This window comes from Nerophis lumbriciformis, linkage group LG29, assembly GCF_033978685.3.
Source record: "Nerophis lumbriciformis linkage group LG29, RoL_Nlum_v2.1, whole genome shotgun sequence".
NCBI classification, from domain to species: Eukaryota; Metazoa; Chordata; class Actinopteri; order Syngnathiformes; family Syngnathidae; genus Nerophis; species Nerophis lumbriciformis.
The window spans coordinates 11,907,501-11,930,301 of NC_084576.2; the positions used below are offsets into that span (position 1 = coordinate 11,907,501).

A 22,801-nucleotide genomic window follows, 5' to 3' on the forward strand; every position below is an offset into this window, starting at 1 on the left:
TCAACAAAATAAATATGAACACAAACAAAGCCTGGAGCTTACACATGTCAACTAATGAATACTGACCAAGTGTGAGGATAACCACAGAACCAGCAATTCAACTTTTTGATACACATTACCGGACTGACTACTTTCAGAAAAACTGTGTATTGATTCACATAAAATCAAACTCTGCCATATTTCAATACCTTTGTTGTACGTGACGTCACGTCCCGTCCTATCTAGACTCAAACACTTGGCGGGCAAACAAGGACTCAAGCAGCACTCATTGCAGACTCAGTCGGACTGCCTCTTGATCAGGTATTTTTGACCTCAAAACACAACTTTTCCACTAGAGGGGATCAGGGCCCACTCAAATATTAACATTAAATTAGTAATGTTGCACTTGATTTTAATCGTAATCAATCATTATATCTAACCTATTTACAGTTTAACAGGATAAACTTCGTCAAATTATATAAAAACGTGTTCATTTTCAAAGCTTAGGTCAGGCGGATTACAAAAATAAATACGAATCAAATATAATAAAAAAGAAGGGAACAATAAATGTACATACAATTGCACAGTGCTAAAATAAATTAAGTCCAACTAAATTAATAATAAATAATAAAAATGTATGTTTCTTAAACAAACTGTCAAAAAAACTACATTGTAAATGTGCAGCTGGGATAGCCTCCAGCCCACCAGCGACACTGTGAGGCACAAGTGTTAGAAAATGAATGGATGGATGGAAATACATATTCGCCATTTTAGTCATAATTTTTGCGCTTCAGAGACTTCTGTATGACTTCAGCGCCAAACTTCTTCTGTATGTTTGATATTGTCAATACTGCCACAAGTGGTGAAACATGTATTACAACTGAGTACAGCTTCGGCTCATACGGACCACAGCTGAGAAACAGATATATTTTGGCAGCCCTTTATAATTCTATCATTTCTACTTTTGAAAATGTGCTAGCTTGATGCTAATTTACATTGAATTTGCCATAGACATGCTACTGATTATCATTAGTTATTTTACATGGTGATTTCGACACCTACACATTTGCTAATAAAAACTACCACTAAGATGTACATTACAATTAAACAGCTGGTGTGTAATTAAGTAGAATACTTACAGTACAAACACTTTGTAGAATAGAATATAATAGATGTTAATTGCCATTTGCACAGGTACGGGACAGTACAGGTACATTGGAATTATTGTGAGTTTCTCCCGGAGTCATCTTCTACAATAAAAGTAAAACAATAAAATAGCTTTGTAGGAGAAAAATGGGAGTGCAAAGAAATCACAAAGTGAAAAAGTTGTATCAACAGCTAAGTAAATTAAAGTAAACTGTACAGAAGTTTTACACTGTATTAAAGTAAATATATAAAAAACTGTGAGGATGCGACTTGTCCAGGATGTACCCCGCCTTCCGCCCGATTGTAGCTGATATAGGCTCCAGCGCCCCCCGCGACCCCGAAGGGAATAAGCGGTAGAAAATGGATGGATGGATATAAAAAACTAACATAACAATAACAAGGAGGAACACTATACAATGAAATAAGGGTGGAGACACATTTTCTTATTGCACTTAATGTCTGTTATTGCACCTTATTTACATTGTGTGTGCATTGTTTTTTTTGTTTTTAATGTTATTTCACGCATAGGGGGAAGTTGCAACAAAAGACTAGATTCAGCTTAATGGCAAAGACTACTCTCTGACAATATAGAACACACACATAGGTGCCGGAAACTGATCCCGTTAAGTACCCTATCATTTAAAATGTGAAAGGTACCCATCCCTAATTACTGTAACCAAAGGGTCAAGAGCAAAATAAAAATGGTAGTGAGCTACTCATTTTTGGAACATTTATTTTCATTGATTAACTCAAACCAAACCAAGGGAATGTTTATTTTTTTGCCAGAACATTAACAAAATGTTGGTATCCACAACTCCTATTTGGTGGAAAAAATCTATTAAAGTTAAAAAAGTTAAAGTACCAATGATTGTCACACACACACTAGGTGTGGCGAAATTATTCTCTGCATTTGACCCATCACCCTTGATCACCCCCTGGGAGGTGAGGGGAGCATTAAATAATCATCCACATCTTGTATTTCAGTGTGCGTTTATTTTTTGTTATTTTTTTATTTTTTATATCAATTTTAGAGATACTTTAACAAATGAAAGGATTTTGTGAGACTTAAAAATGTTATGCACTCTAATTAGGATGCAGAACTCCACTCAGTGTGGTTTTTGTCTTTTGTGTCTTTGGTGGTAATTTGTCATTAAATTACCAGCGGATTTTTGAGTAGCTCACAATTGATTTATTGATTGATTGATTGATTGGAACTTTTATTAAATTGCACAGTACATTACATATTTCGTACAATTGACCACTAAATGGTAACACCCGAATAAGTTTTTCAACTTGTTTAAGTCGGGGTCCACGTTAATCAATTCATGGTAAGAAAAGGGTAAGAATATTGATTAATGTGGTTAACTACCGGTAGCTGACAAGCTACTGGTTAGAGACCCCTGTATTAATTAACACCTACATTTAATTACCACTGGGTCTCCTGTAGTAAAAAGTATGTTTTTACTGGAACGCTCCCCGAGATCGTATTTCCTACTCGTAATGTTGGAGAGTCCTCACCACCCTTGAGTTGCCTTTCAGTATGACTGCTCCGAGTGTAAACAATAATAAAAGCTCCTGTAAGATCACTGCCGACTAGTTTTTGTCTCACCAAATCAGCTGTATAATGTATAGACGTTAGAGTTGTACGGTATACCGCTACTAGTATAGTACCGCGGTACTATTGAATCATATTCGGTACCATACCGCCTCTAAAAAGTACCGGCCCCCACCGCCCTTTTTTTAACGGGCATGATGGCGCGTCGTCGTCATGACATTGCTAGTTTTACGAGCAGAGGAGCATGTTCGGCAGCGCACAATCACACTGTACTTACAGACAAAGTGTGTAGACAGAAAAGAGAGAATGGACGCATTTTGGTCTATAAACTAAAGATAAAGGTGAAGCTATAACACTGAAAAGCCCTCAGGAAGAGGTGCTTTAAGACATGGCTAGCTAGCTAGCTAGCGGCTAACATCCTCACCTCCATGGCAACAAATAAAGCAAGTTTCTTACAAGTAACATTATCACTGCAGGACGAGGAATAGCTAAACATGCTTCACTACACACCATAGCTCACAATGTAATGGCGTCACAATGTAAACAAACACCATGCGTGGATCTAGACCTGACATCCACTGTAATGATACCAAGTACAGGAGTGTATATAGTCGATACTACTATGATTACATTGATATTTTTTAGCATCATAAAACCTTTTTTCCGTTTGTTTTTAAATTCATATTATGTTTATAAACTCAGGAAATACGTCCCTGGACACATGAGGACTTTGAATATGACCAATGTATGATACTGTAACTACTTGGTATCGGATCGATACCCATATTTTTGGTACCATCCAAAACTAATGTAAAGCATCCAAACAACAGAAGAATAAGTGCTTATTACATTTTAACAGAAGTGTAGATAGAACATGTTAAAACAGAAAATAAACCGATATTAACAGTAAATGAACAAGTAGAATAATATTTTTTACAGCTTGTCCCTCATAATGTTGACAAAATAATAGAATGATAAATGACACAATATGTTACTGCATATATCCGCGGACTAATTAGGAGCCTTTGTTTGTTTACTTACTACTAAAAGAAAAGTTCTCTCTGTCATGTCTGTGATCATGTTTTGTTTAAGTTATGTCCTGTTTGGTTTTTGTACTCTTTTTAGTTCCTGTTTGGTCACCATAGCAACCCATTAGTTTCACAGGTTTCCCGTTTGGACTCACACACCTGTGTTAATCATGATCACTACTATTTAAGCCTGTCACTTTCAGTTAGTCTGTCTGGCGACATTGACTTCTGCTAACTCTGTTTACCGCTGTTACCCTTGTCATTCATGCTTGTATTCCATGCCATAGTTTTTATGCTTTTTCACGTCACAATAAGTGTATTTTTGTTTCATGTCCTTAGTCTATGTGTTAATTTTGTTCATAGCCAAGGTTGTTCTCCGCCTTGTGCGCGCCTTTAGTTTGTTCTTTTTGTTAGTGTTAAAATAATGTATTTACCTCCACGCCCTGTCCACTCCAACTATTCTTGCATCTCGGGAAAACAAACACCCCACAGTCCACGTCGTGACAGTCTTGTAAGTTCACTATTTTATTTAAGCACTTAACTGCAATAAGAAACATATGTTTAATGTACCCTAAGATTTTTTGTTAAAATAAAGCCAATAATGCCATTTTTTGTGGTCCCCTTTATTTAGAAAAGTATTGAAATACATTTTGTTCCCGGTATTGGGACAACGCTACTAGATGTATATACTTACTAATGTTAGTGTAAATAACCTTTTTTCAATGACATTTTTGTTCTTTACTTTCCTGTGTTTGGTATCACTTCCTGTCCTGGTGCTGTTGTTTTAGCAGCATTTCCTGTTTGGTCTCTTTGTGTTTTCCAGCACCTTGACTTTCTGTTCCTTGTCCAACCACCACACCTTTTCCACATGACTAATTAGTTCTATTTAGTTCCACCTTGTTCCTTCCAAGTACGGGTTTATTTTCTAGCCTTGTGTATGCCACAGTGTTCTGTAGAGTCTTGACTTGTACCATTGTTCTACTTGCTGGTACCTGATTAAACGACTTTCTGCCTGCACGTCGCTTGCCTTTTCTCTGCATCCTGGGATAACGCCAACAGCCGTCTTTGTGATTTTTTTTTTTCTTCCTCTGTGTTTGAAGGTTGTTCAAAAGTTGTTACAAGGCAAGTAATGGGTCCGTAACTGGAAAGCCCATATCTCGGCTGTGACATCATTCCCAACTCGGACCTGCAGCTTGCAAGGTAACGGCAACGCAGCGTAACTGCCTAATCAGCATTATCATTAACAGCTGTGACTCTGGGAACCTTCAAATATAGTTTTACATGTTTTGGGTCTGGACAACACCCTGCTTCCTATTAAGACCCCTTTTTGTCTGATTTAGGTAAATAAACACCCCGGCTTTTGGAGTATTTATGGTAATTGTACCAAGCAGATGCTATCATGACAAATCAATGGCTAATGACCAGCATGAAAAATGAGCAGTTATTTGCCCACCCATCAAGTTGCGTATACACATTTTTTTAACAAAACAACAAAAATACTTGAGCTTCATGGTGAATATATTGACTTTTAGTTATAATAACATCTCTTCATACTTGTATGACGGGTAAGAATGAGGCTGGATTATTCAAACTAAACAGTGTTATTGTTATCGCAGAAATTAATGCAAGACCAATATACAGTGCACCCGGAAAGTATCCACGGGTCTTCACTTTTTCCACTGTGGAGGGGGGCGTGGTCTGCGGGCCTGCCGCGGAGCGGGGTGTGTAAGGACCGGCCTCAAAGTCAGCGGCAGGTGAGTAGATTGCCCAGCTGGGGCTTGTTATCTAATCACCTGTCGCCCTTATTAGCAGCAGCCGGGACGAGAGACGTGGTTGGAGTGGCTGGTGGGCGGACGCATGAGACTGAGAGACATTTCGCTGTAATGCAAAACCCTACCGCTGTATGAAAATAAAATACTTGTTACCCAGACTACTGGGCCCACGAGAGCATCTTTGTGGTCAAAAGAACCCACAGGAGGGCAACCTCCACATCCACATTTTGTTATGTTAGAGCAGGGGTGTCCAAAGTGTGAAAACCAAAATTGCTGTTGACCTTTGCGTCTTTTACGTGGTGTTTGATGAACATATGTACACATTTCTTGCAAGATATGGTAATATTTTGAGTCTGCTAAAGCTAAATATTAATATTAATAAGTATTGATAAAGACTAATTATAAGATGAAATAATTGATTGAACAACATTGTACTAGTTTTTTGTTACGTTTCGTTTTATGTATGCACTCCGGGATGCAGAGACGGCAGGCAAGTGCAGAAAAGAATGGCAATGGTAGGATTTTGAGTATGCTAAGCCTTACAATGTAATAATCATACTAATATTGATAAAGAATAGTAATAAGAATATTTGATTCAACTACATTGTATTAGTTTTTGTTACGTTACACACTCCGGGATGCAGAGACGGCAGGCAAGTGCATCATCATCAATGTTTCATCAATGTTTATTTATATAGCCCTAAATCACAAGTGTCTCAAAGGGCTGCACAAGCCACAACAACATCCTTGTTTCAGATCCCAGTGCAGAAAATAAGTCTTCTTTACCAGGGAAAGGCAGGTGCACAGATGGAAAACAGACGTATGAAGCGCAAAGGTACAACCTTGAGGTACAAAGCAAATATAATCCAGTCCCCAAAAGCATCCTGATTGGCAACCAGGGACAGGTGATGGCGCCAGCGCTCAGCTGGCAAATGGAGGAAAACGGGACGTGGAACAAAAAATAAGAGTGCTGCACAGGAAATCGTGCAAAATTTAAAAAAACAAACTAATAACTGGCATGTAAGAGGTTTTTGGGTCTTGAATGTACAAAAAAGTACAAAGTGGCCCCTGGAGCCTTCAACTTTTCTGTATGCGGCCCTTGCTGGAAAAAGTTTGGACACCCCTGTGTTACAGCCGTATTCCAAAATGGAATGCATTCGTTTTTGTCCTCAAAATTTCAAACACAAGATCCCATGACAATGTGATGTTTTATTTTTTTCTGCAAATGTATATATGTAAATATATTTTTACATATTGTGTGAGAGGTCCTGCAAAGAGGAATGGGCGAAGCTGGCCTAAAATAGGTGTGCCAAGCTTGTGGCATCGTATTCAAAAATACTTGAGGCTGTAAATGCTGCCAAAGGAGCATAAACAAAGTACTGAGTAAAGGCTGTACATACTTATGTACATCATTTACATTATACATTTGCAAAAAAAAAAAAAATTACATTGTCATAATGGGGTATTGTGTGTAGAATTTTGAGGACAAAAATAAATGTATTCCATTTTGGAATAAGGCTGTAACATAACACAATATGGAAAGAATAAAGCGCTGTGAATACTTTCCGGATGCTCTGTCAGTGATTGCTGAAATGGTTAAATGGACATTTAACATCAAGTTTACCTTTTTTATTAAAATACTTTTCTATGAGTTTATTTAATTTTAATTAAATGTAAATCATTCCATCCATCCATCCATTTTCTACCGCTTATTCCCTTCGGGGTCGCAGGGGGCGCTGGAGCCTATCTCAGCTGCATTCGGGCGGAATGCGGGGTACACCCTGGACAAGTCGCCACCTCATCACAGGGCCAACACAGATAGACAGACAACATTCACACTCACATTCACACACTAGGGCCAATTTAGTGTTGCCAATCAACCTATCCCCAGGTGCATGTCTTTGGAGATGAGAGAAAGCCGGAGTACCCGGAGGGAACCCACGCAGTCACGGGGAGAACATGCAAACTCCACACAGAAAGATCCCGAGCCCGGGATTGAACTCAGGACTACTCAGGACCTTCCTATTGTGAGGCAGATGCACTAACCCCTCTTCCACCGTGCTGACCTAAATGTAAATAATTTATTTATTTTATTAATTTATTAATTTAATTTAAAAAAATAAAATAATAATTTAATTAATTTAAATGTAATTTAATTTTAATTTAATTAGTTATTTAATTCAACGATGTTTCTCACCTTCCTTATCAAAGTGCTGTCACTCGCAATTTCCTTTGGCCCCATGGTGTACTAAAAAAACAAGGTACAGAGAGTCACCAACGTGTGGGATGCTTTCCCCATCCCCATAAGTGAAAATTGGTGCGTGCACAAACAACGTAACAGTAATTATTTTCAGTTGAAAAAGTTGTACAACTCAGAAGTCAACAAGCGTCCCAGAATGAATTGTGTACAACACCGGAGGTTTGGTACGCCACAGATGCCTCCATATTCAACGCCATTACCTTGCATTGTTTAGTAAAACGAGGCAAGAATGGAGACGAGCGCCATTATCATGCATGCTATTTTCTCCCCCTTGTCATTGAAATGTTCGCCCGAGACAGAGCGGGGCTTGTGTCTGCCCTCCACATCAGCCGGCCCGCTAATAGATGTGAGAAGGTCACCCGGCATTAGTGACACAAGTACGTTAGCATTTACGCCGAGCGTCTCCCTCGCCAGACTGTGCGCATGTTTGAAGGCGCTTGGACAAGCGGGCCTTTTCATGGTGATGAATGGCTTTTTTCAAGCGTTCTGCTCCCTAGTTATGAGAAGGGTGACCTGGTCATTGGACGACTTTATGAAGCTATAAAAAATGGATGTCAGTCTGCAGTCTCTAATGCCATCCCTGAAGGGGGGAGGGTGGTGGAAATGCTAAAAAGGCCATTTACCGTCACTCTAAATAGCTCTCTGATTGCCCTTTTATTCCCTTTTTGATTTCTCACCTTTTTTATAGGTTACATTGAAATCAAGGGTAGACAAGCGCAGTTTTTTTTTTTTTTTTACTTAGTATTTTACAACTTCTAATAAACTTTGATTAGCCACATTGTACTACAGTATAGCTGATATTTAAAAAAAAACAACCTTGTGTTCGATATCGTATATTTTAGATATGAACATCAAAATGTTATTTACTATATATTAGTTACTGGAGTTCCTCTGAGAACATTTAGGGATGCAATGTTTACTGGTATTAACGATCATGTTTAAAATTCTCGACGGTTAATGTTACCGTTTCAAATTTTAATTATCGTAAAACCGTGTTTAATTACCCACTTTGAGTAAAAACTCACGGTGATACTGCTCATTCCCTGGATCCTAATTTCCTCATCACTTGCTAACTCAAAAAAGATACATTAAAGTACCAGTAAAGTGGGAAAAACAAGTTGCCTTTATATTGAAGCTATTATCATATATATCTGATTAATGACACAAAGAGACTTACAAAGTTTGCAGGTAAATAGCAGAGGTGGGACCAAGTCATTGCTTTGCAAGTCACAAGTAAGTCTCAAGTCTTTACCCTCAAGTCTCGAGTCAAGTCCCGAGTCAAGACAGGGCAAGTCCGAGTCAAGTCCAAAGTCAAGACTGGAAAGTCTCAAGTCAAGTCCCAAGTCCTGCATTTTGAGTTTCGAGTCCTTTCAAGTCATCTAACCACAGACTAATATATTTACACAGATTGTGTTTGCTTTTAAAACGCTGTATTTATTTATTAAAACAAGTGCATTTGAAATTGCAGGGAAAAAGATAGTGCTGACATTGCACTTCAAAATAGCACTATATAACCAGTCATTTTAAACATGTAACTCATTCCTTTACAGAATAAACACATTTGAAAAAAAAAACAAGTGCAACTGTACTTATTTGCACAAAAGTGTTAACATTGTATTTCCATGGCATATTGCATTGTAACTAGTTCCACAGCAGTTTCTATCCTGTTCTTACCTTATCTCATTGATCTCATCTCATACTGTATGTGTGTTTATGTGTGCGTACACATGAAAAACATAACAAATATATGAACATAATGAACAGAGTTGTACTTTTTAGATGTCAGGACCCTATGCAATATGTACACATATTCTTAATATAGTATACATTTTAACTGACCTTTATTTGACTATGTTTGTCTTTTTGTAGGTGGCTAAAATACGCGGTGCTGCTGACTGCCGTCTAACGTTACGTTACTGTGTGTGATACATTGACTAACGTAACGTTATGTATAGGTACCTCATGAAACCCTGCTTAAAAAAAAATCACCTGACAAAAAGTATGAATAAGGTAGCAAACTGCAGTGGACGCAACAGATTGCCGTGTTTGCAATGACGTTATAACCATAGACATCTTATAAGTAGACGCAGCATTGGTTGCTGTGACGTGAGCAATTTGGCCGCCATCTTGAACTGGTGATGAGGAGCCGGCGAGCAGCCGAAACTGACAGATGACAGGTAGAAAACAAAGATGGTGGTGTTCACCGTTTTCCTGCTCAAATGAGCGGACTGTTGAAAATAGGAATCGGGGGATTACTTTTCACAAGTGAGATTTAACATTAACGTACTATTGGTTGTATTTTATGAAAATAATATTACCACAGAGTTGAGAAGGATCAAAGATCTTCAATATTTGTATGTGAAAATCACAAAGAAATCTTCTGGGGGAGGATGACGCCCCTACAGGGGTTTGCTTTACAAACTTTCAGCCCCACCTAAAACAAAATTCACCAGCCGCCACTGATTATGATGCATTCTCATTTTAGGCAAAGTATAAGACAATACTTTCTTAACAGTATAATTGTAACCAGGAATAAGTCTTCAAGTAACAATATTCAAATACTAACATTGTTGGGTTGAACAGAATTTGGTTTTATTCTGAATCCAGTGAAACAGATTGGTGGTTTTAGCTGATATGAAGACTTTCAGGTGTTTATATATGTTTACGTATTTGGCAGACGCTTTTATCCAAAGCGACTTACATAAAATAATACATATAAAACAATCACTGCAAACATTATCATTTAAGGGAAGAATGTAATAGAAAATATCAATACAAAGTGTCAAGACAGAATAAACTCTCTGCTGCTGAAGCAACAGAGATACAGTCTATAGGTCCCTAAGATATATAGATATCTAATGTATTCATACATTGTTTATGTAGGATACACACATATGTATATATAACCTAATCATATTGTTTCTTCAATTTAAAAATAGATTACCGTTTTTTTCCCCCTTCTCTGGGATTATATTCCCAGTTTTGATCTCGGACGTCTGGTCATTTATAGTGTATAAGAATATTATATTACTGTTAAGCAAACTATGAATAATAAAACACGCCAAAACATGTGTCTGTTATCATGGCTACACGTATGACAAAAAAGGGGGTGAAAATCAGTCGTATTCAGTGAGGTAAAATGAATTAAATGCGCTGACAGTTCATTGCTCCTGCCAAATTAATTGCACTGAGTGGAGCGGATCACCACTCCAAGATGGCGGCCACGCGCCTCGTCTGCGCCAGTAGGCAGTAGCGCTCGATGCTGCGTCTACTTATAAGATGTCTATGGTTATAACGTTAGCAGTGAGTTTGCAGCCTCACTGATTTAACTACACAGCAAATACAAGTCACGTTACTTAGCCAATAAACGTTATCTTACATTCAAAACTTGCCCTTCTTTGTGCAACTTCAAATGTCGAACGAAGTTGGAAGTTGTTGCGTCTCCGTCTGTAATATTCGAACTGCGTGATTTGCATACCGCAATTCGTTTTTTGTTGACCAAGTCATAGTTTTTATACCCGAACGAAACCAACTTTAACATAATTGTTTATCACTGGCACGTTGTTGGACAACTCTTGTTCATTGGTTGTCCTGCAATTTGATTGGATGAATGCTGTGTGATGAAAACAACGTAGATCTAATTTGATTGGCTGTTGTACTGACAGCACACCAGCTGACAGGAATAACACGCTGATAGACGAAGAAAATGAAAAATACGGAGCGATCCCAAATAACTTTTTAAGCTTTGGATTTTGGGGAAAGTGGCAAGTCATGTCAAGTCATGTCAAGTCAAAAGGCTCAAGTCCAAGTGAAGTCACAAGTCATTGATGTTAAAGTCTAAGTCGAGTTGCAAGTCTCTTCACATTTTGTCAAGTCGAGTCTAAAGTCATCAAATTCATGACTCGAGTCTGACTCGAGTCCAAGTCATGTGACTCGAGTCCACACCTCTGGTAAATAGATACGATCAAAATAGTGTCAGTCTCACGGAGATTCCCGAGCCATTTTGAGATATAACGAGGAAGCCAGCGAGCGGAACCACAGATCCCTTCCCCATCAACAACAATGCTAATCAAGCATACTTTGTGAGAGCCAACGATTACTTTGGGATAAATTATGATCAAAAACCCTATAGTTTTGAGCCGGAACACAAAAGGTATAAACACAAAAGTGCCGAAGAGCTGCGCTTTAAAGGCCTACTGAAATGCGATTTTCTTATTTAAACGGGGATAGCAGGTCCATTCTATGTGTCATACGTGATCATTTCGCGATATTGCCATATTTTTGCTGAAAGGATTTAGTAGAGAACATTGACAATAAAGTTAGCAACTTTTGGTCGCTGATAAAAAAGCCTTGCCTGTACCGGAAGTAGCAGACGAGTAGCGTGATGTCACAGGTTGTGGAGCTCCTCACATCTGCACATTGTTTACAATTATGGCTACCAGCAGAGAGAGCGATTCAGACCGAGAAAGCGACGATTTCCCCATTAATTTGAGCGAGGATGAAAGATTTGTGGATGAGGAAAGTGAGAGTGAAGGACTAGAGGGCAGTGGGAGCGATTCAGAAAGGGAAGATGCTGTGAGAGGCGGGTGGGACCTGATATTCAGCTGGGAATGACTAAAACAGTAAATAAACACAAGACATATATATATATACTCTATTAGCCACAACACAACCAGGCTTATATTTAATATGCCACAAATTAATCCCGCATAACAAACACCTCCCCCCTCCCGTCCATATAACCCGCCAATACAACTCAAACACCTGCACAACACACTCAATCCCACAGCCCAAAGTACTGTTCACCTCCCCAAAGTTCATACAGCACATATATTTCCCCAAAGTCCCCAAAGTTACGTACGTGACATGCACATAGCGGCACGCACGTACGGTAAAGCGATCAAATGTTTGGAAGCCGCAGCTGCATGCGTACTCACGGTACCGCGTCTGCGTATCACACTCAAAGTCCTCCTGGTAAGAGTCTCTGTTGTCCCAGTTCTCCACAGGCCATTGGTAAAGCTTGACTGTCATCTTTCGGGAATGTAAACAATGAAACAGCGGCTGTGTTATCGGGCACAACAGTCAAGGGGTGCATTCTACGGCGGGGGTGCGTTATCCGGCACAACACCTGCCGCAATACACCGCTTCCCACCTACAGCTTTCTTCTTTGCTGTCTCCATTGTTCATTGAACAAATTGCAAAATATTCACCAACACAGATGTCTAGAATACTGTGGAATTTTGCGATAAACAGACGACTTAATAGCTGGCCACCATGCTGTCCCAAAATGTCCTCTACAATCTGTGACGTCACGCGCTGACGTCATCATACCGAGACGTTTTCAGCAGGATATTTCGCGCAAATTTTAAAATTGCACTTTAGTAAGCTAACCCGGCCGTATTGGCATGTGTTGCAATGTTAAGATTTCATCATTGATATATAAACTATCAGACTGGGTGGTCGGTAGTAGTGGGTTTCAGTAGGCCTTTAAAACAAAGCTGGCTAGTGGCTAACGCACGTCCAGTGTTTTTAGCACTTTTAAATCACTAATCGTTGCTGCCATGGCGACAAATAAAGTACTTTTCTTACAAGTATCATTCCTGCAGGACGAGGAATAGCTAAATATGTTCACTACACACCAGAGGAGGATACAATGGCTAACCGCTAACAGCAAGCGAGCGCTCATATATCTCTGATGGGCATACTTGCCAACCTTGAGACCTCCGAATTCGGGAGATGCGGGGGGGTGTTGAGGTGGGCAGGGTTGGGGGGGCGGGGTTTGGTGGTAGCGGGGGGTGTATATTGTAGCGTCCCGGAAGAGTTAGTGCTGCAAGGGGTTCTGGGTATTTGTTCTGTTGTGTTTATGTTGTGTTACGGTGCGGATGTTCTCCCGAAATGTGTTTTGTCATTCTTGTTTGGTGTGGGTTCACAGTGTGGCGCATATTTGTAACAGTGTTAAAGTTGTTTATACACCCACCCTCAGTGTGACCTGTATGGCTGTTGATCAAGTATGTCTTGCAGTCACTTTCGTGTGTCTGCAGAAGCAGCATACAACATGTGTCTGGGCCGGCACGCTGTTTGTAAGGTGAAAAAGCGGACGCGACGACAGGTTGTAGAGGGCGCTAAAGGCAGTGCCATCATGGCACGCCCTTAATAATGGAAAAATTCGGGAGAATGGTTGCCCCGGGAGATTTTTGGGAGGGGCACTGAAATTCTGGAGTTTCCCGGAGAAATCGGGAGGGTTGGCAAGTATGGTCTGAGGACTCAGTAAAAGATGGCACTTTTTATTTGCGAACTGTTACCCAGCATAATTTTTGTGTGCCACTAAAGTATCCACAAAGCCTGTAGAAATGACGTTGTGTGAGGAAGCGCACCTTTCCACGTCAACGTCAGTTTTGGGACGGCGTGGCGCAGTGGAAGAGTGGCCGTGCGCGACCCGAGGGTCCCTGGTTCAATCCCCACCTAGTACCAACCTCGTCATGTCCGTTGTGTCCTGAGCAAGACACTTCACCCTTGCTCCTGATGGGTGCTGGTTAGCGCCTTGCATGGCAGCTCCCTCCATCAGTGTGTGAATGTGTGTGTGAATGGGTAAATGTGGAAGTAGTGTCAAAGCGCTTTGAGTACCTTGAAGGTAGAAAAGCGCTATAAAAGTACAACCCATTTATCATTTATTTATTTATTGTCTCAATTTTGCTGTGAAAAAGGGCGTACGGCAGGGTTTTGTGCGTACGCAAGCTTGTTAGGTGAGGCCCCTGGTGTGATGGTCACCACACATCTCTGCAACACATACATCTGTCAACCTGGTCCATGATTATTTCAAAACTGATACTTAACATTATTATTATTATGAAATAAATATAAATATGATAATATATAGACACTAGGGTTGTTGTGTTCATTAGTATCACGGTATTAGTATAGTACTGTGATACTAATGAATCATATTCAGTACTATACCGCCTCTAAAAAGTACCGGTCTCCCACCCTCCCCCGGTCATCGTCAGGTTGTGACATTGCTGGTTTACGAGCAGAGGAGCATGTTCGGCAGCGCACAATCACAGTGTACTTACAAGCAGACACAGTGTGTAGACAGAAAAGGGAGAATGGACGCCCTTTAGCTTAAAAACTAACCATAAAGATGAAGTTATAACACTGAAAAGCCCTCAGGAAGAGGTGCTTTAAGGACATGGCTAGCTTGCCAGCGGCTAAAGTCCAGCCGTTGGCAGTTTTTTAGCTACTTCTAAATCACTAATCCTCGCTTCCATGGCGCCAAATAAAGTAAGTTTCTTCAATTATCATTATCACTGCAGGACGAGGCATAGCTAAACATGCTTCACTACACACCGTAGCTCACGGGCGTCAAAATGTAAACAAATGCCATTGGTGGATCTACACCTGACATCCACTGTAATGATACCAAGTAAAGGAGCATATCTTGATCGATATTTTTTAGCATCACAAAATCTTTTTACGTTTTTTTTAAAATGTATATTATGTTTATAAACTCAGGAAATATGTCCCTGGACACATGAGGACTTTGAATATGACCAATGTATGATCCTGTAACGACTTGGTATCGGATTGATACCTAAATTTGTGGTATCATCCAAAACTAATGTAAAGCATCCAAACAACAGAAGAATAAGTGATTATTACATTTTAACAGAAGTGTAGATAGAACATGTTAAAACAGAAAATAAGCAGATAGTAACAGTAAATGAACAAGTAGATTAATTAATAATTTTCTACCGCTTATCCTTTTAATAATTTTGACAAAATAATGGAATGATAAATGACACAATATGTTACTGCATATGTCAGCAGACTAAATTACGAGCCTTTGTTTGTTTACTTACTACTAAAAGACAAGTTGTCCTTAAGTAGTAAGTATTTTGTTTAAGGACAAACTTGCAATAATAAACATATGTTTAATGTACCTTAAGTTTTTTTGTTAAAATAAAGCCAATAATGCATTTTTTTGTAGTCCCCTTTATTTAGAAAAGTATCCAAGTACCAAAAAGTATCGAAATACATTTTGGTACCGGTACCAAAATATTGTTATCGGGACAACACTAATAGACACTGTACCATGTTTCTTTATATTCAGTGTCTGCCTCTTAACGGGTATTTATTTTAAGCTTGTTATTACATTTTTCATACTTTATATTATTTTCTTGTGTTTCCACCCTTGTAAAGCTGTTGGAAATGCGAATTTCTCCTGAAGATGGATGAAGTAAATTATTTTGGCTTTTTCTCTAGCACAATTCAACTCAACTTAAGGTACAATTGCAGCAACAAAACATCAGAAGACGATCTAGAACACTGCTTTCTTTTTCTCTGCTTTTTGAGTTCTGGCGTGTTCGTGTCCCCCGCTGCGAGCGTGAACCTGAGATACACTTGCATGTTTGCGATATGTTTACTTTTAAGCTCACAAACGTAGCTACTGGTGTGTCTGCTCCAAGCTAAAGGGGTACCGCAAAATCTTGGTGAAACCACAAAAGAGCGCCATTACTTACGCCACCGAGACAAAACCGCAAAGTCTGGGGCAAAAAATGGTGAAAACGTATTCAACACATATTTTTTTGCAGGTTGTACTGCCAAAAGTTGGTCAATTTGATTGTCGCGGTGAAAAAGTGGTTAGCTGCCGTGTTAGCATGTTCACTCTTAACCCAGAAACAGATGTCCCGCTTGGTGAACATCTGTATTGATTGTAACAATATATTACCGCATTTTTCGGACTATAAGGCGCACTTAAAATCCTTTTCATTTTCTCAAAATTGGACAGTGTGCCTTATAACATAATGTATGGAATAATTCTGGTTGTGCTTACCGACCTCAAAGCAATTTCATTTGGTACATAGTGTAATGCTAAGTGTGACCAGTAGATGATAGTCACATATAAGAGATACATGTAGACTGCAATATGACGCCAGTTAACAACACTAAAACTTTAAATGTTCCATTGAAAATAAAAGAGCATCACACACAGCACTCAAAAATCTGTCAAAATGATTTAGTACAGCTTTGAAGCCGCGCCGCTTAATGGATTGTTGGCCCATTACGGCTACCATAGTCAGAGATACAAATATTACTATGGGGTGTGTGTGTGAGGACCGCAAAATGGCACCTATTAGCAGACATTTTCTGTTTTTTGTTTTGCAATATTTTGCAAAACCACCTTTTTTTTTTTTTACATCCTGTCCAGCTTCTCAGGCAAATCATATAGTTGATGTAGATGCCCATGTCGCCTGTTCAGATTTACTTTACAAAAGAGAAGTGTAGGATACTTCTCTTGTTGCCGTATTTGTATTTGACTTTATTAAATGTATTTATATTATCATTTAGTGCAGCCGGGCCGGAGCAGGAGGGGATAGAAAGAGAAAAAAAAAAGAAGACAGAGGGGGAAATTGTGGGGACAAGAGGGGGATTAGACAGAGAGACAAAAACAACAACAACAACAACAACAATAGAGCAACATCAGCAAATACGACATGTACAAATATGATGGTAAAAGTAATAGCAAATAAGCAGTTAGCGAAAAATAAAAAATAATACAAAAATGACAATGAGCATTATTACACTACAAATGGATCAATACAAATACCAATAGAAATAGCGCTATTGATAAAGAACACTACCAATACTTTACCTTTATTATCAACAATACAGTTGTTCAAGTGCAACAATACATATATGTAATAACTTGACATACGAAAGAATGCAGAAAAATGGAGGGGGAGAAAGAGAAGCAACCTACATTAACCTTGTAGATTGTTATAGTAACAATAGGTTAAGCTTTGTCAGTGTGCCATGTGTTATACCCAGTTTACCCTAGGGCAACAACGTTAATATATGTTTGATGAAACGTGATTATGTGCATGAGTGTAAGTACTTGTATATGTACAGAATGTGTATGTGTTTGTACAATGAATGTATATGTACAGAATGTGTATATGTGTTTGTACAGTGAATGTATTGTTTGTACAGTGAATGTATTGTTTGTACAGTGAATGTATGAAAACCAACTTTTCTTACCTTCTGGTACCTGCTGATGTGTATTTGAGATATGCATATGTCCAGAAAATGTGCGCACGTCCGCCACTGTAGTCTGTGCCGATGCCGTAGTCGATAAGCTTCTTCTTTTTCACTATCGTCTTGTTATGGGACATTCATCCTCCGCTGTTGGCATTTGTAATATAAAGTAGCGTAAAGTTCTTACTTGTATCTCGCTATGGAAGCGCTTAAAAACTACCAGTGTAGTGGGTCTACATAATTCACCCAAGGAACTTTAGTTATTAGAGAGTTCTAGTCGGACGGTTTTTCACGGGACACACGGCTTTGTTGTTGCACTAGCGATCCACGGATGAGGAGATGCTGCTCCGTTGTTGATTTAAGTAAAGTCTGAATGCCATTAAAACAGTTAGCTCCATCTTTTGACACTTCTTCCACTCCCGTCCTTGCACGCTACACCGCTACAACAAAGATAACGGAGAGAAGACGCTGCCGAAGGTGAGCCACGTAAATAAGACCGTCCACAAAACGGCGCATCCTGAAGCAGAAAGTCAGAAAGCGACTGAATACGGTCTGTAAAACATCATCTATGCAACATTTTGACCAAAGAACCACCAATGCATGTTATGTAGACCAGTGGTCCCCAACCTTTTTGTAGCTGCGGACCGGTCAACGCTTGAAAATTTGTCCCAGGGACTGGGGGGGGTTATGGTATTTATTTTTTTTGTCATAAAGAAATACAATCATGTGTGCTTACGGACTGTATCCCTGCAGACTGTATTGATATATAATGTAGGAACCAGAATATTAATAACAGAAAGAAACAACTCTTTTGTGTGAATGAGTGGAGTTTTTTTGGGTTGGTGCACTAATTGTAAATGTATCTTGTGTTTTTTTATGTTGATTTAATAAAAAAAAAAAAAGTTTAAAAACATTTTTTTTTTTTTTTTTAATTTCTTGTGCGGCCCGGTACCAATTGATCCACGGGAAAAAAATCATAATATGACCCCTTTAAAGCTCCTTATTATCCGGTGCGCCTTTTGTATGAAAAAATACCTGAATAGACCCGCTCATGGGCAAGTGCAGCTTTTAATCCGATGCTCCCTATGGTCCATAAAATACGCTATATGGAAATAGCACAAATACTGCACTGTAGTACATATATGGTTTGGTATTAGTTTATCTAAAAATGCATACATTTACAACATAGAGTAAATCACATATTTCAAGTTTCTCATGACAGCATGTGCAAACAGGAGTAGGAAGAAGCTGAATTTACTGAATTCACAGCAATTGCTAACACATTTATTTTGTTCACTTCCTGCGCTGGATCTGTAACATAAACTTAGACAAACTTTAATGATCCACAACGGAAATTGTTCAACACAGTAGCTCAGTTACAATGATGGAAAGTGTAAGGATGGAAAGCGAAATGCAGGTATTAATAGACTAATATAGCGATAAAAAATCTAACATATACACGAATATACACATGTGTACAGAATAATATATATACAGATATATTATGTCAATAACATATATACAATATATATCAATGACCATGTACAATATTACAGTAAATACAGTATATGTGACAGCAGCAGCATAAAATAGAGAGTAGATCCAGCAGGAAATAGAAAATAGACATAAACATTATAAACAAAGAGAAGTAGCTAACATGTCAGGTGTCAGGTAATAGGCAGATGTCATCTATTGCTGTATGGCGAGTGATTATACAGCTGGATGTAGTGTGTAAACAATTAAATAAATAAATTCAAGATATAAATAAGACTTATTTCAACACTGCATTTCGACCTGAAATATTTAGATTATTGTTATATTTAAAAAAAAATCTGTGATTCCCCAAAGGGAATAAGCGGTAGAAAATGGATGGATCTGTGATACAGTGAAGCTGCAATATTTTAAGCGCAATGTGGCAAGGGTGAAATATGGCTTGTATGGCACTTTAGAAGCCAGAACAATATTTAATGTTTCTTCTGCCAAGGAAAGTATACTGTGTCTTTATTTATTTAGTATTTATTTATTTAAAAATAAAACTTGGTTAAAATATTTCAGTGTGTTTATCAGTGCTTTTTGAGCAACTTCAACTATATCGTGATAAGTGATAACCGCGATCATTTTGTTCATATCAACTATCATATCGGTACATCCCTAGTGTACATGCAAGTTAAGCGCCTACATTTGACCAATATAATGCCCCGTCACTGACTTAGTGGATATTAAAGGAAGTTAATACCTTCATGATGACCTGAATCCAGATTAGACTGGAGAATATAATCCATCATGTGGTCAGAAAGGAGTTAGTTGACCAAAGTAGGTGCCTTTTAAGAAATAAAGCACATTTTGAAATGAAATAAAGGTATTTCTGATCAATTACTAATATTAACATTTAATTAATTAAAATTATTACCATTAATAAGGTGAGCATGCTTCTTGGCTGTGGTGATATATAACAGTTGTGGCCTCCGCTACTCCCGAAAAATGGATTTCCTGGAGCATATTTTGTTTTTATCTTGAGCTTTCCACTCAGCCAGAAGAAGGCTTGAATACAAATGTTTTTCTTTATATTTCTCCAGCTGCCACACCTCCCCTCAAGTCAACTGGTGCCTAAGACTTTGAAATGTGCGCCCAGAGCAGGGGTGCCCACACTTTTCCTGCAGGCCAGCTACTTTTCAATTAACCAAGTCGAGGGGGATCTACCTCATTCATATATATAATTGATGTTTATTTATTTATGAAAGATACGTTTTTGTTAACAAGTTAAAGGTGTTTAATGATAATACAAGCATGTTTAACACCTACAGATTCCTTTCTTTCATGAAGACAAGAATATAAATACCTGATTCTGATGACTTGCATTGATTGGAATCAGACAGTAGTGATAACGTCCACATTTTAGCATCTTATTTGTCCAGCTTCCATACTCCTTTTTATACACTTTACAAGAAATACATTGGCGGCAAACTCCGTAGCTTGTTAGCTTGTGCACGCTAGCTTTCTGAGACTCTTATTTTGTTAGCGCAGGCAGGATGAAGCAGGGCTTTTATTTTGAAGACAGGAACTGTGTAGTCGGTCTTTAGAGTTTTGACGGCAGGTACGGCGCGAGGGTCTGTTGAAATAAAAAGTGTTTCTAGCCTTCCTGTCGGTCATTTTTTCTTAATAATGAGCTCGCAGCAGCCAGCGTCATCTCACAAGACCTTCGGGCGCCGTGCATGTCAATCAAGTGACGAAAGTGACGTCTTGGTGAAGATTGATGATCGCTAATTTTTAGGTCTATTTTTTTTCATGCCTGGCTGGCGATCGACTGACACACCCTCCACCATCGACTGGTAGCTCACGATCTACGTAATGTGCACCCCTGCTCTCAGCTTTCCTATGTCACACTTTTCGGTCTTCGCCAGAAATTCTCGCCATGGTTTTGACATGAAAGAATGTTGGAAATCGGCCTCTGAAATATCGGAATAAATGTATAAAAATATAATGAATCAATAAAATCACTGAACAATATTACCATAAATTCCGGGCTATAAGCCGTTATTTTTTTCCTAGATTTTAAACCCTGATGCTTATAAAACGGAGCTGCTAATTTATGGATTTTCTTTCCGCTAATGCCCATAATCCATCCATTTTCTACTAGTTTGCATTGAACCCAACCAGAGGACTGAAAGGGTGTGTTATTGTTTGTGTTTTGGCGCCATCTTTTGGATGAGTTTGCTCATTGCAGGTATTGCGGGTTGAAAATGCACTTTCTGGTTTGATGCCAAAAACCGGAAATAAGCGCCCATAGCGTTTTTGCTCGAAAGGATTCTTCATTTATCTCTCTAAGCAACGTTTGTATGTGTCACAGTCTAACTAAAACAGTTCTTACTTATTAAACCGTCCCATGTGTGACATCTGTAGGAGTGTTTTAATGGATATTTGTATGTGCTATCGTAATGTAATGTCGTTAGCATTAGCTAGTATGCTAACACATTTACAAGTGTCTGTGTTAGTATTATTAACTTACAATGGCATTCTTTTTGTATTGTTTCAGTTTCACAAATTCCTCAGTAAACTCACAAAAACATCACAATGGAGTTATTGAGTCTGTTTAGCTGATTGGAGAGCTAGCTACATTCCGCAGCTAGTGTGTCCATGACAATGACTTCTGTTGTTTTAGATCAACCATTTACTGCCGTGTTTGGAAACAATTAGGGTATGTAAATAAACATTTACAAAATATTTTTGTGTAAATACCTCATTTCACAACGTATCTGTGGCGTATAGTCCGCTCTATAGGTGGGTTTCAATCGCGTAACCGAGAGGCACTCCTGGGTTTCAGGCGATGTTCTAAGAAGCCCCATTAGGCTACTCTTTGGTTACCTGAATCAGTGCAGAATTCGGCTTTTTTTGAAAGGTTTAGAGCAGGGGTGCTCATTACGTCGATCGCGAGCTACCGGTCGATCGCGGAGGTTGTGTCAGTCGATCACCAGCCAGATATTAAAAGAATAGTCCTAAAAATTAGCGATCATAAATCTTCACTATGACGTCACTTTCGTCACTTGATTGACAATCACGGCACCCGAGGGTCTTCTGAGATGACGCTGGCTGCTGCCAGCTCATTAAAATTACCGACAGGAAGGCGAGAAACACTTTATTTCAACAGACTCTCCCTGTCGTCAAAACTCCAAAGACCGACTGCACAGTTGCACAGTTGCGCTACCAAAATAAGAGTCTCAGAAAGCTGGCGTGCACAAGCTAGCAAGCTACGGAGTTTGCCGACAATGTATTTCTTGTATAGTGTATACAAAGGAGTACGGAAGCTGGACAAATAAGATGCCAAAAACCAACCACTTTCATGTGATATTGGACAGAAAAGAGGACTTTTTTCTCCTCCATTCGAAAATGCGGACGTTATCAGCACCACTGTCTGATTCCAATCAACGCAAGTCATCACAATCAGGTAATACACCAACTTATATTCTTGTCTTCATGAAAGAAAGGAATCTATATGTGTTAAACATGCTTGTATTATCTTTAAACACCTTTA

The 22,801-nt window shown here is 38.9% G+C and overlaps 1 protein-coding gene across 3 annotated transcripts in view; it reads left to right on the plus strand.

Moving 5' to 3' along the window:
* Nucleotides 1-22,801, plus strand: part of nr2f2 (nuclear receptor subfamily 2, group F, member 2) — a 593,614-nt gene that overhangs the window by 23,317 nt on the left and 547,496 nt on the right. Inside the window, exons 2-3 of one of the 3 annotated variants that reach the window (XM_072911831.1) lie at nt 4,809-4,908; nt 5,325-5,462. The exons of 1 other annotated variant lie outside the window; for it this stretch is intronic. The gene's annotated coding sequence lies outside the window, so the exon portion shown is untranslated. The remainder of the gene's footprint in view (nt 1-4,808; nt 4,909-5,324; nt 5,463-22,801) is intronic. One more of the 3 variants, XM_072911832.1, reaches the window with a different exon arrangement.